The 14062-nt window shown below is 41.3% G+C and overlaps 1 long non-coding RNA gene across 1 annotated transcript; it reads right to left on the bottom strand.

Moving 5' to 3' along the window:
* Positions 1-7630: 7630 nt before the first annotated feature.
* On the bottom strand, positions 7631-14043 carry LOC310680857. The gene is made up of 3 exons (XR_014512990.1): positions 13944-14043; positions 9926-10048; positions 7631-8318 (listed from the first exon to the last, which is right to left on the bottom strand). It is a non-coding gene; the product is annotated as an uncharacterized lncRNA (long non-coding RNA).
* Positions 14044-14062: the final 19 nt, after the last annotated feature.

The raw sequence follows: 14062 nt of genomic DNA, 5'->3' as shown, positions 1-14062 counted from the left end.
TTAAGGAATGAAATTAACAACTCCACTGAAATTGCTCAGGAGTTTGCTGCACACGAAGAGTCATATTACTAAAGTTGAAACATCTCATTGTAACCACTCATTGCAAACCACTTGATATTGAGGCTACATATAAAGGCAGTGCTTATGCAACTTAAACTCTACTGGCACAATTGTACTTCAGTAATACTTGTTTATTAGCCAAATGCATCTGATCTCAGAGGCCTGCATGACAAGTTCATTACATATCAATTTAATTAGCCAATTTACATTTAATTTACATTTCAATTAATGTCTTTAGCAACAAAACGTTGCATTAATAGGGTAATTGCCTGTTAGGCAATATGTAAAAGAATAAATAGCCACATTCTGAGGAAGCATTCCTATTTTCTACATTTTATTACCATAAATAACCTAAATAATTATTGTTCTTAAGGGGCCATGTCCCAGTTCCCTTCTGGGCCTAATTATAAAGACTTAGTACCTCATTAAGCAAAATGGTTTTGAAGTCACAGAAAAGCATTACTCTAATCGTGACTCATTAGTTTCAACAAAAGGGGGTGTAGAAACTGCAAAACAGCACATTTAGACATAGTATATTTGGTGGTAGAGAAGCAGAAACCCACTTATGAGGTGGCTTTCAGAGTTCTGCAGGTGTTTCCATTGAAACCCAGCTTTCCAAAGGCTTTGTGCAACTTTGATGAATGAAAAAGATAAGCCCAGAAGAAAAATTAGGTCAGACGGAGCCCTGTCATGGCAAGGTCTATCATGTTCCAATAGCTTTGTTCCCATAAAGCTGCAGTCAGTCTGTTTGAGCTTCAAATTACTATAGACTTAAAACACATCAAAGATCAATTCTGCTTCCGAAACTTAAAAGTCAGACAATGCAGAGCAGCAATAATCTTATGTTAAAGTAATCTCCTGCAGACTTAAGAGGCATGATCAATAATAGATGGGCTGAAAACCTAGTTAGCCACCAAGCTCTGTGGGCGGGATCAGTTCAAAGGAATGTTACAGCATATATTTAGAAGACATTCTAGAACCCGCTACCACGGAGAATCCCATTGGTGCAGCCAATGCTCTATAGCAGCAAGAGAACCCAGATCCATGTATTGTTCTAGCATGCTGGCTTCCCACAGGAAATGGGCAACCTACCCCATAATCTGCTTTTGTGGTGTTACAGGGAGTCGTGAAGCACTCTTTCAGCTTACACAGGTTGCTGGTTATACTGAAAGAACTGCAAAAATCGACAGTTGCATGCTGATTCTGACATACTGAATGGCCCTTGAATTGTCCTCTTCCTATATGGTTGATCTAGCCAGTTCTCCTTGTGGAATAAGGTGGAGAAGATGTTGAGATTCACCAAGGAGGAACCAAGAGGTAATGCTTAGTTTGAGTCCACAGTGTAGCATGCGCAGGGTAACGGGGGGGGGGGCATTGCCTCGGGGATGATTGGAAGGGCGTGTGCCTGCCCTGTTGCATCCTCCTCACATCACTCTGGGCACGGGGAAGATACACTCCACCGCTGGTTGAAGGAAGCATCATAGGCCACCTACTCCACGCACATGCATACTCTAATCTCAAGACAGGAAATCCAGAACTGGAGCATCTGCAAAAGTTGACTGTCCAGTTCCTTCTCTGAAGACCTTCAACAAGGGAGGACTACCATCAATTGTTCCACTATCGAACCATTTGCTTGTCTCCAGCTCATTCGCCAGGATTTCTCGCAGTTTATGGACAGAAGTTGTAAAAGCAGGCAGAACTGATTTCAATCAAGGTAATTTAAAGAAATGTTTTAAATTGGCAGGGGCGGGGGAAGTGAGATACCTACTTAAATCAAGTTTCTCATGGAAACTTCATATGCTTGATGAACAATGGTACAAATTTGAGCAAGGACTTGTGTTAAGTTGCAAGTAAATGGTGCATTTTTTGCACTGTTGTTTCATTTTTACAACCAGGTGTAGCATTTATTTGTTGTACTGAATGTGTTTTCCCTTTTTCCCTACCTATATATTCCCATATATAGGGCCTGCCTTATGACTATCTGCCATGGTATTTGTGAAGCTCAACGTGCGTATATAAGAAACCTGCACACAGCACATTGCCTCCTTTTCTTTCCAGCGTTGCTCCTTTCTGCTTTACTCGGCTTTGGACCAGCCCCCCACTCACAAAAACAAAGTAGCAAAAATGAAAAGCTCATAACTGACAGGTTGAAGAAAAGTGTGATAATTACTGGATGAACTGGAGCAGTTTATTTTCACTATAAAGTGAATATGAAGTACCTGTGCTTGGTAGGTAGAGTGGAAAAGAATCCTGAGAAATGATCAAATTGGTTCATTTACATAGAAGAGCCTCCTTTAGCTCAATGTATCTGGAAGGAGGCATTAATTCAGTTCTGAAATTAAGTGTAAGGCTTGCATACTTGTACTCAGATTAATTACTATTAAATAAGTTATTATTATAGAGAAACTTGGTGTTTACTTTAAAAAAAGTTTTCTTTTATTATTTTATAAATCACAATTTTTTATTCACTCTGTAGGAGAGTATGTCCAGCAGGGCACTATTCCACCCCCCAATGCGCCATTTCCATGTGCTCTGGCACTCATCACAGTGTCCTTTTGTGCCAGAAGCGGTTTAGTCATTCTGGCCACATAACCCGGAAAGCTGTCTGCAGACAGACGCCAGCTCCCTCGGCCTGAAGCGAGATGAGGTCTGCACCCCCTAGTCAAGTTTGACTGGACTTAACTGCCCAGGGGTCCTTTCCCTTTAATGTATATATGAAGCTATTGGAAATAGTTATTAGGCTTGGGGCACAATGATGACACCCAACTTTTAAGCTGGTGCCTGGATGCAGTGCTAGGACTGGTTGGTTTGACGCTGGAGAGAAAGGTATATGCTAATGTTAGCTGGGAAAGCCTTTCTTACTTTAGTGTGTACTGGTTCTATACTCCAAGGGTCCCTGAACTTCTAATTTGTTTTACTCATTTATATTGCATTGGGCTACAGGATCTTTTTCTGTTGTTACTTAAATAACCCCAGTAAAGTTTGCTTCTATAAAGAATTGATGTGTGTCATTAAGGAGAACTCAGATTCTAAATTCAGCGCCTAGGCTGCACTGAATGAATGAATGTATGCAGTGCCTAGGCTGCTGGGTCACTGAGGCTGCTGGGTCCTCACCAGTCATGTTACTTATGTGAGACAGTGTTATGTATAATGTAGGGGAGGGGGTGCTGTGGTTCAGCGTTAGTGCTCTGGACCACTTGAGTTCCCTTAGTTGTTTCCTGCAGTGCCTCACAGGTGGAATTTCTCCCAAATTTGTTATGTGGCGCTGTGGATTAAACCACAGAGCATAGGACTTGCTGATCAGAAGGTCGGCGGTTTGAATCCCCGCGACGGAGTGAGCTCCCGTTGCTCGGTCCCTGCTTCTGCCCACCTAGCAGTTCGAAAGTTCAAAGTGCAAGTAGATAAATAGGTACTGCTCCGGCAGGAAGGTAAACGGCGTTTCCATGCGCTGCTCTGGTTCGCCAGAAGCGGCTTAGTCATGCTGCCACATGATGGAAGCTGTATGCCGGCTCCCTTGGCCAGTAAGGCGAGATGAGCGCCGCAACCCCAGAGTCGGTCACGACTGGACCTAATGGTCAGGAGTCCCTTTACCTTTACCTTTATGTTTGGAAGGGCCTGATTAATGCCTGTTTTCCTGCTATCCCCACACAAAAGAAGACTTAGTAATACTTGTCCACTGTAAAGAGTTCCATCTCTGCTTTGTGTGGCAGCCCCAATCCCTTCCCTTGCTCCTTCTTCATTATCTCCATTCTGGCCCTGATGTCTAGCTCTGCTTTCGGTTTTCATCTCTTACTGCTATTGATACTGAGCATATTATGATTTAGAATATTTGCTAAAGCAATTTCACTTGTTTAAGTCATTTCCTATATTTGTCTCTACTTTTGTTCCTGACTCTTGCTTCCTAGTAGTAGTAGTAGTAGTAGTAGTAGTAGCAGCAGCAGCAGCAGCAGCAGCAGCAGCAGCTGGATAAGGTTTACTCTGGGATTTCTGAAAATTCACCATTGTCCAGAGCTAAACTGTACAGCAAAGGGCCAGTCCTATCGACTGCTTGAATGTGGAATAATTTCAGGGAAGATTTTACCAAAAATCAAAGAATATATTGCAACCGAAGTTGTTGCTTTTTCATTTCCTCACTATCCATACTCTGGATGGTGCCTTAGCCAGTCCAACAATGTCTTTCCCCCTGCTTTTCAAATACAAAATGGTGCATACATAAGAAATAAAAAGCTCTAATTTATTCTACAAAAGTGTTCATCAAGTAATAGATGGGACTCGAGGAAAAGATTAAGAGCTTACATTTTTCATTTGACTTATTTCACATAAAATTTTATAGAGGATAAAATGATGGGAGGCAAAGAAGCAATGATATTTCTGTTTTATCTCCGTCTGAGGCCCATAAATCTTCCTGAAGTATCATTAATTATAGCAGCGTCTTTCATGACGCTATTGTTAAAGGTCTAGCTGCCTTCGCATTATAAGCCCCCTATTTTCATGGGTTTATAATGTGAGTAGAAGAATTGTTTTAGGCTAAACTTTGCTTAGGCAGCATAGCTGCTGAGGAAAATTATTAATTTTATATAGAGAGACTGAGCTTTTGAACAAAAGCAATCACCTACTGGGCATTCTAATTTAATACAATAGCACACACGTACTGTTTCAGTGCAGGGAACTAAGCACAGTTTTGATGTGTTTAGCAGCATCATTTCACGTGTCTCTGGGATAAATTTGCTTGAAGCACCTGATCTACATCAACGTTGGAAGATGTGAATCAGTAACAGAAACAATGACGTCTTAGGCTGGAAACACTGATCTGGATCTCTGCTATCATAAACCTAGGTTGGCTATATAAAGACAGTGCAGCTTGTTCAGGCTCACCTGCCACTTTCAAGACTGGTCCACGTACTTCTGGGTAACTTCCAATGATGTACCCCCACTTGCGTAACAATATAGTAGTACCTTGGTTCTCAAACGCCTTGGTACTCAAACAACTTGGAACCCAAACACTGAAAACCTAGAAGTAAGTGTTCCGGTTTGCGAACTTTTTTTGGAAGTCGAACATGGTCCGTTTTGTGTGTTACGCTTCCGATTTAAGTGGCACACTTCCGTTTTGAGTGTTACGCTGAGGTCTGTCTATTTTTGCTATTTATTGTGTGTTTTTGTTTTTGCGGCTCTTTTTGTTTTATTTTTTGTGACTGTGTGGAACCCAGTTCAGCTACTGAGTGATTGATTGTGTGACTGCAGTACATTGTTTATTGCTTTCATTTTATGGATCAATTGTCTCGTTCGATAGTAAAATTAATGTTAAATTGCTGTTTTAGGGGTTGTTTTTAAAAGTCTGGAACGGATTAATCCATTTTGCATTACTTACTATGGGAAAGCGCGCCTTGGTTTTGGAGCGGACTTCCGGAACAGATTAAGTTTAAGAACCAAGGTACCGCTGTACTTCCATTACAAGTCCCATTGCACAAGAAGATGCCCTCTCACATTACCTTTGATCTCACACATCAAGTCAACATGTGCTTTTTCTACTTCTCTCATATTTTGCCTCACAATGTCCTCAACTCCTGGTTCACTCATGACCTGGTTTTCCTTCTTTTAACTGCTGCTCGTCCACTTAATGACATTACACAGTAACAAGTAATATGGTCAAGCTACATATTACCATAAGGGAAAGGGCGGTGGAAGGCATCTCAACAGTACAGAGGTTCAACATAGATGTGGAGTGAAAATATTTCTGTTCTACTAATTTTGCAAGCTGGTTCTTGACCGGTTAAGATTTTAAGAATAAGATGTTTTGGGGATTTTTAAGAACTCACAAGCTTTTCAGGCTCCTGTAGAAGTGTTTTACTCTGAAACACACTGAGGCACAAAGGGTTTTGCATCAGTGAGTACTGGAGCCTGCTCTCTCTTTTATTTCAAACTACACATTATGCAAGAGAAAAACAACTGAGCATTTTTATTCCTACTTTAAAGCAGCTGTAAATAAGTCTGAATTTTATTAGAACAGTGCTTAGCCCTTCCCCCTTTGTCTTTTACTATTCTAAATCTCCTTTCCTAAGGCCTCTTGTGAAGTAGGGAAAGAACAAGCATACTTCAGAATACCACTTTCATCCCCTACAGTTTTCTCCCCACGGGGAAAGGCTATAGCTCACTGGCAGAGCATCCATTTTCCATCCAGGAGGTCTCTGGTTCATTTCCCACCATCTCCATATGGGCTGGGAATATTACTTGTCTGAAATCATGGCAATCCACTGCCGGCCAGTGTAGACAATAGTATAAGGCAGCTTTTATACGTTTCAAATCTAAAAAGCTTCTAGTCTACCCTTGAAGATTCTGGAAATGACACATGGGGGTGGAATTATAAAGGGTGGGAAAGAAACACCATAAACAAACAAATAAATAAATCTTCCACAGCTGTTGGGCAGTATACTTGTCCTTCCTTATTGCAATGCCAATTCTGTTCCCTTAACTACTTTAGTACACCAGGGAATTTGCAGGGAAACCAAAATGCTTGTTTACAAAGCTATTGTGCTACCACCTTTACTGTGAAACATGGACCATTTATAAACACCTCCAACTCCTCAAAAGATTCTATCAACAGTGTCTCTGAAAAAAATTATATATCACTTGGGAAGACAGGCAAATTAATGTCAGCGTACTGGAAGAAGCAAAGATCACCACTGTCGAAGCAATGATTCTTCAACATCAGCTTCATTGGACTGGTCATGTTGTTTGGATGCCTGATTATCGTCTTCCAAAGCAACTACTCTATTCCCAACTTAAGAATGTAAAGTGTAATGTCCGTGGATAACAAAAGAGGTTTAAAGACGCTCTCAAGGCCAAAAAAAAAAAAAGTAGTATAAACACCAACAACTGGGAAACACTAGCCTCCGAGCGCTCCAGTTGAGAACAGCCTTCACCAAAGGCATCATGGACTTTGAAGAAGCATGAACTCAGGAAGAGCTAAGAGGAAGGCACATTTGGCAAATCTTCACTGTGATCAACTCCCACCCAGAAATCTATGACCCCACTGTGGAAGATGTGGGGATCCAGCACTGGCCTCCAAAGTCACTTACGGACACACTGTTAAGACCACATTCATGGAAGACAATCTTACATGGCTACAAGTGATCACCGAAGAAGAAAGGAGTACCACCAGAGGACCAGGCACCATCAGATAATATTGAGGGCTCATTTGCCTAAACATCTTCTAATGGCATGAAGAAGCCATTGTCCAACAATCTCCTTTTCCTATTTAAACAAGCCAGGGATAGAAAACTGTGATCCTCGAAATGTTGTACGCCTGTGACTCCCATCATCCTGACTATTGACCATGTTGTCTGGCGCTGGTGGGAGTTAGGACCTGCCAACAGGTTCCAATTCACATAGGTTGGGCCAAGTTCCCATTGATAACATAGGTCAAAGGCATTTAAAATAGAAACACTCAGGAATAAGTGAAGTCCAACTTTCCTGGACATTTGTAACAGACCTTATAATCACTTTTCTCCAACATTTCCCCTATCTGCTCCCCCCGGCCCCCGCTTCAACATGAATCTGCTGAATTGGAATTAATAAGCAAATTTGATATTATAGTATCTGGTCTCTAGCTGACTGCAGAAAGTAATTTCCCCTCTTTAGGCGTTTGTATACATTATCGATCTCGCTCTTTCTAGCTGGAAATGGGTCTCTCTCGCACACTGATTGAATCTTACTCATATGCTTGGACGCCATATTCATTTGTGTTCTGCTCCACATAGTACTGTAGCACACCTACTACTGTCTTTGCATTGCTTCACTGTTGTTTTTTTAACCCACTTCTTCCCCCCCCCCCCACCTTCCTGATATGAAAATTGGTAAGAGGATATATTAGTTATATTTAAAACTCTAGAGACCCACGTGTGTGGATGAACACAAAGGAAAACGGCTGGTCCCTGTTTTCAAAATACAGGGCTTTGCAATTTTTCTGGTGGGAGAAAGCCCACAGCAGAATTTAATTCCCATCATTAAGCAGTTTAGTGAAGTGTAGGAATACAGGTTATTAAACCTTACTTATTGTGTTCAGCTGTGTGAAGCAGCTAACCCCCTTTTTATGCCCTTTCCAATAAACAAACCACATACCAACAAAGTAAGTTTAAAATACTTACAGTTTCTGGCATGCATTTTCCTTCTGCAGCAGCAATAAAATAATACAGGTAAAATACTTGGGAAGAACTACAACAATGTGCCTGAGGTTGTGAACCAAGATGAGACACACCCACCTGGGAAGGGACAGGAAACAGTCTTTACTTCCTCCCTTTCAGGAGAAAAGGGGGCGTGACCTAACTAGCCTACTCTTTCAATTAGAACCCTGTGATCCTTAACCCCTTCATATAAGGTAAAGGTGAAGGGATCCCTGACCATTAGATCCAGTCGTGGCCCTTCATATACCAGCTAGCAAATATGCATTGTTAGGTTTGACTGCTTAAATCTCCCACACTTTCTTCTCTTTATACTCAGTGTATATTAAGTGCCCTAGGCACACCAGTCCAAACCCTCAGTCTGCCATACTGGAAGGGGCTGGATGCAGCAGAGGCACCCCACTGCTTAGCCTTGTCTGGATCCACCATTTGCTGCCATCAAGGGAGCTCTGTCCCATGATAACTGGATCTCTCTGTGATTTTATTGTAATATTTTCAACCCAGTACCTTCATTCATTCCCCGCCCCAAAGCTGGTCTTGAAATGCATTTGAAACTATGTATACTAAAGTCCATGTCTCATTGGACCAGTCTACCAATAGGTATGATGAAGAGACACTAACATAAAAACAAGAGTAATAAAAAAGAGATCTGTGGTGTCATAAAGGCAAGCAGATATATTATGGTGGAATAGAGCTCGCTTCAGAATAAACCTGTTAGTTTCCAAGGTGCCACATGACTCCCATTCTGGGTAATTTTAAATGGAACTTCTCCATCCCCACCCCATTGTAGCAAGAAAACTGCTTTGCACTAATAGAGTATGCACATTTGAAAGCTGATTGGCAGGGGGAGCGTGCCTTCAAAGACGCATGCTCCGTTCGTGTGGTTTGCTTTGAAATGTTTGCTGAAATTAATATATTTTTCCTTTGCAGAGTTTCTGATGTAGCAAGCACTTTCAATGCAAATTGCTTCAAAACAGAGCTCTCTCAATTGCACTGGGGAATTCCCAAGCAGGAATTCACTAGTGCAGCTGATCCATGCGCGTCTCTCTGTCGGAGCTGATCAGCTGATTGGCACTGACATGGAGCCCCTCTTGCAAAGGGACCATTGGGAGCTCACTGTAGGCTCCTGATCGTTCCACTGTACCTGCCCCCACATGTGGTAGAGTGAGGCTACTAAGCATGTTTTGGTAAAAATAGTTTGCAGGCTAAATTAGGGCCTCTGCTGGGCCAAATTAAGCCTGCCAATCAGAGTTTTATGACCCCCAATTTAACAGGGGGACCACATCCTAATGGTGTGTCCCTGAGTTCACATCTTTACTTTTTTGCATCCAAGTGAAAAGCTGCTATGTCTATGGGGAAAAGGAAAAGTAGTAAAATAGGTTCAATATTCTTGACACATGTGATTGACTTCTCTCTAACAAGGGTCCTGCAATAGGCTGCAATATGTCTTTGTTGCGAGTTTGTACAGATGACAATTATATATAATAAAATCCAGAGAAACATCACCCATCATAACGTTGAGCATTTGGCAAGTATAAAGTCAATCCAGGAATGCTTTTGCCTGTGCAGAGCAGAACCCCCATTGCAAAAAAAACTGGTTATCTGATAAGTTCATATACTCTACTTTTAGAGGGAAATACTGTAATATCATGAGGTGACATTTCCCTGACGTTGTTCCATAAACTCACAAATGCATTCCAAGTGGCAAAACCAAGATGCAACCATAGGAAGCGACAGCTCAATCTCAGTGATTGAACTTTCATTGGTGGTGTCTTGATTTTGCCTTGCCTGGCTCACTTAACGAGGAACCACTGAAAAATTACAGGGAAATGTCATATTGTGATGAATCTTCTGTTAGTTTCAATTTACTGTCTGTCCTCCAAGAACCTTCATCTGAATATAAATAGGACTCAAATTTCCAGATATGTGATGATCAAAATATTGAATGCTTTTGTCTCTTTCCCTCCCCTTCTCCATTATACTATATTATGTAAATGCAGTAAATAGATGACAGATAGTGCAAATGAGTGATAATGGCTGAGTAACTGTGTTTTTCATTAATTCACACAGTATGTGTGATTACCCAGCCAACACACATTCATGTCTCATGTTTATGGCTTCGATGCTTTACAACAGATAAGGGGAACCTGTGGACCTCTGGGTTTTGCTGAACTATAACACCCATCAGCTGCAGTCACCACAGCCAAAGGTAAGGGCTTCTTGGAATTGGAGTCCAATAACATCTGGAGGGCCACATCTGGATTGCTTTATAATATTAATATTTATAATATTAATCACCCTCACGGCCTGAAGACACTCTGCGGAACCTGAAGCATTTATGAAGTGAAAATATGTGCATAGACTGCTGCTCACAACAGTTTTAAGATATACGTAGTCCAATGGGGGGGCTGATGTCCCTTCAACCGGGTGATGAATGTATAATATAATGTGGAACACAAAGTGAACATGGTCTCTATCTGAGCAAAGAATATCAGTGTATTCTAAAACATGAGCTCTTTCCTTTTGTGCTAAAACAAAAAGATTGTGTAAAAATACAGTTTGTGAATTCTTCTAAAACCCTTAGGTAATCTCCGTCCTCTAATCTCATCTATAATCTATCATTCTACCTTCCCTGTTTCATTACGCTTTGATAATGTGATTCATTTTGCTCCCACTAGAGCTAGTTATAATCTCTTTTCTTATAACATTCTGCCTGTCTTTGTTGGATTGTTTCATTTTAATGTTTTTGGCTTCTTCCCTTGACTAAACAAATTTGTACAAATTGCAGTTTGGTTACTGTGAAATGTACTATTAATCCGGTAATTAATTAATCAGAGATGAACAGATGAAATGCCATCCAAGATAAGACAAATGGTCCATCAAGTCTCATAGATTTTTGCTTTCTGTTGAGGGCATTTCTTTACAAAGAAATGTACTAAACTACAAGTAAACAGGCAAACATGGAGTTTAAACTGACAGGAATAATTTTTCACTTTTGTACCAGCATCTAAGGAAAACTGATATGCACATTTTTGCTTACATCAGGCTTCCACAACTTGATGCCCTCCAGTTGTTGTTGGACTCCCTATCTAGCAGCAGCCCCAGCATGGCCAATGGTCAGGGATGATGGCAGTTGTCCAAAACCTCTGGAGAGTATCAGGTTTAGGAATGTTGGATTATACAAATAATTCAAAATGTAGGATGTAGTGGATGATCAGCACTCAGCTAAATCTCACTGAGTGCAGTATTCACTATTAGTAAAGACAGCAGTATGTAGGGCACAATAATTAACGTATTCTCCACTACTGCATTTCTTATTATTTAGACCAGCCTTATTATTATTTAAACCAACCTCCAGATGCGTTGGAATACAACTCTCATAAGCCAGAATTGCCAATGGTCAAGAATGTCAATTTCTTTATTTATTGTATTTATATCCCACCTTCTTCTCCAAGCTCACAGTGGTGGTTCTCCCCCTCCTCATATAATTCTCACAACAATCCTGTGTGGTAGGTTAGGCTGAAAGGCAGTCACTAGTCCAAGGTCACTGGTCCAAGTGACCTTCATGACCAAGTGGGGATTTGAATGCTGGTCCACCAGGTCCTAGTTCAATAATGGGGAGTTGTAGCCCAAACATCTGGAGGACTTTGGTTTGGGGAAAAGCTGATTTAGCCACTTGGTGGAACATAAGAGCACAGCTTATTTGCAAGATATGAATAAACAGAATGGAGCTCAAACTCAGTGCAAGGTAGTGAGGAACAGGCAGCAGCAATATTGAGGCTTTCAGCAGCCACCATTGCCAGATATTACACAGTAGTGGCACACAAAGCATAGGTGTAAAAGAAATGCATGGACAGGTGTGGGAGAAGAAATGTTGACAACTTACTTCTTATATAAAAGGTGTTTTTGGCACCAGAGGCTGCATCATTTGAAAATAGTGAAGCATTTCTGTTTCAACTAGTGCAGTAAGCAGTTTTCATGAGAATGCTAATGGGTAATGGGAAATAGAGGGCTGGACCTGGGCCCCACAGTTGCTACCATGTCATTATAGTAAGGTGCACATCATGTTCTGTGCTTACCTGACCTGTGAGGTGACTTCCCCGGTTAAGGAACTATTGGTCCTCCTGATGTTTTTGATCTCCTACTCCCATCAACCCCAGCCAATGATGAGATGTTGGGAGTTGGAGTCCAATTCCCCTAAAGGATCCAGTTTGCAGCTTAAGGGTGCAGTTTAGAGCTACCTCTCTCTTGATTACCAATAAGCATCTGAGGCACCATGTGCCTTTTGCCAACATCAGCCCTGACCCCTTGGCAAGTTATCCCAGACAACATCCAGATTAGTCTGCTCCAGTGTGTTGTATGTAGGGATGCCTCTGATACTTCAAAGAAAATTCATTTGGTCCAAATGCAGCTGTTAACCCACCCAAGAGACTCCCTGCTCCCACACCAACCTGTTTGACTATTAAGGTAATAATCTGAGGCTCTTGGGTACTACTGCCCTTAGGCTAGGTGAGCAATCTGGGGAAAGGGTCTTTGCAGTTGTGATTCAAAGGCACTAAAACGTGACAAGCAGAGGTTGGATGGCCATCTGTCATGGATGCTTTAGTTGAGATTCCTGCATTGCAAGAGTTTGGACTAGATGACCCCTGAGATCCCTTCCAACTCTAGAATTAGAGATTGTATTAGTAAATTTATGGTTTTTTCTGATATCTTCCTTGTTTCCTGGTTGTATTTTATGACCTTTTAAAATATAATTTATCTATTGTGAGTGTGGGATACTTTGAAAATTCATATTCGGAGACGGAATAATTACTTTGATAATTAAAAGTCCAAAGTGTTGTGCCAACTCCAAGAGATTTCTTCCTGCATATGTAGCGCCTCTACCTCAGCATCTGCCACACAGCAAGAGTGCCAGCTGTTTGTAACGCAGGTCTGCATAACTCAGCGGATAGATTTGATTAACGACCGGTGAGCGGCAGTTTTCGTGAGGTCTGCAAGCTTATTTATTTATTGACATCCCACCGGAACTCCATCTCTTTAATGATTTTTAATCCCTGCTTTTAACTGGTTTTATAATCATTAATTTTTATAATAGTTTTTATTATTGCTTGTAAGCCGCTCTGAGCCCGGCCTTAGCTGGGGAGGGAGGGTATAAATAAAAAATTATTATTATTATTACTTTTATTTTATATTCCTGTAGTCCACTTAGAGGTTTTATTACAAGCAAGTCGTATACTAATTTTGTTAAATAAATGAAATAAAGAAGTAAAACAGTGGGGGCTACAGGACAACCCTGTAGACGTTGCTGGCCATGGACTGTGCTGGATGGGCAAGATGGGAATTGGCTTAGAAGCCACAGGTTAGCCACGGGATTAGGCACAATTTTCTGGTCCACCTCAGGTTTTTTTAAAAAAGGTTCTGCACAGGCCCTGCAGAAGATTAACTACGCAAAACGTTTTAAAGCGCTTCTATGTAGGGGAACCCAATAAACTGATCAATCTCGGCCTTTGTTTCCTTCGGGTATTTACAATCCTTCCATCACCCAAAAGTCCCAAGACAGTTACAAGAGCACACGTTTAAAAGGTAGATAATGGATTCAAAACGTCGCCCTCAATGAAATACAGGTGTTGCGACCTTCCCTTGTCACACACATCTGCCATGGGAGCTTTTCCTTAAAAATAATAATAAAAAATAATCCCTCTTTACTTCACCACTCTCGCGCCCTACATGGAGGAAGCCAAGCGCTGCAATCGGAACCGGAAGTGACGGTCGCCGGGGGCTCTGAATTAATTATTTTTTCCTTTTCAAAATCCCTCTTTGCTTTT

The sequence above is a fragment of the Podarcis tiliguerta genome (assembly GCF_965153285.1).
Source record: "Podarcis tiliguerta genome assembly, chromosome: 6".
Taxonomy (NCBI): Eukaryota; Metazoa; Chordata; class Lepidosauria; order Squamata; family Lacertidae; genus Podarcis; species Podarcis tiliguerta.
The sequence above is the reverse complement of the archived record's forward strand: the minus strand, read 5'-3'. Positions and strand labels throughout refer to the sequence as shown.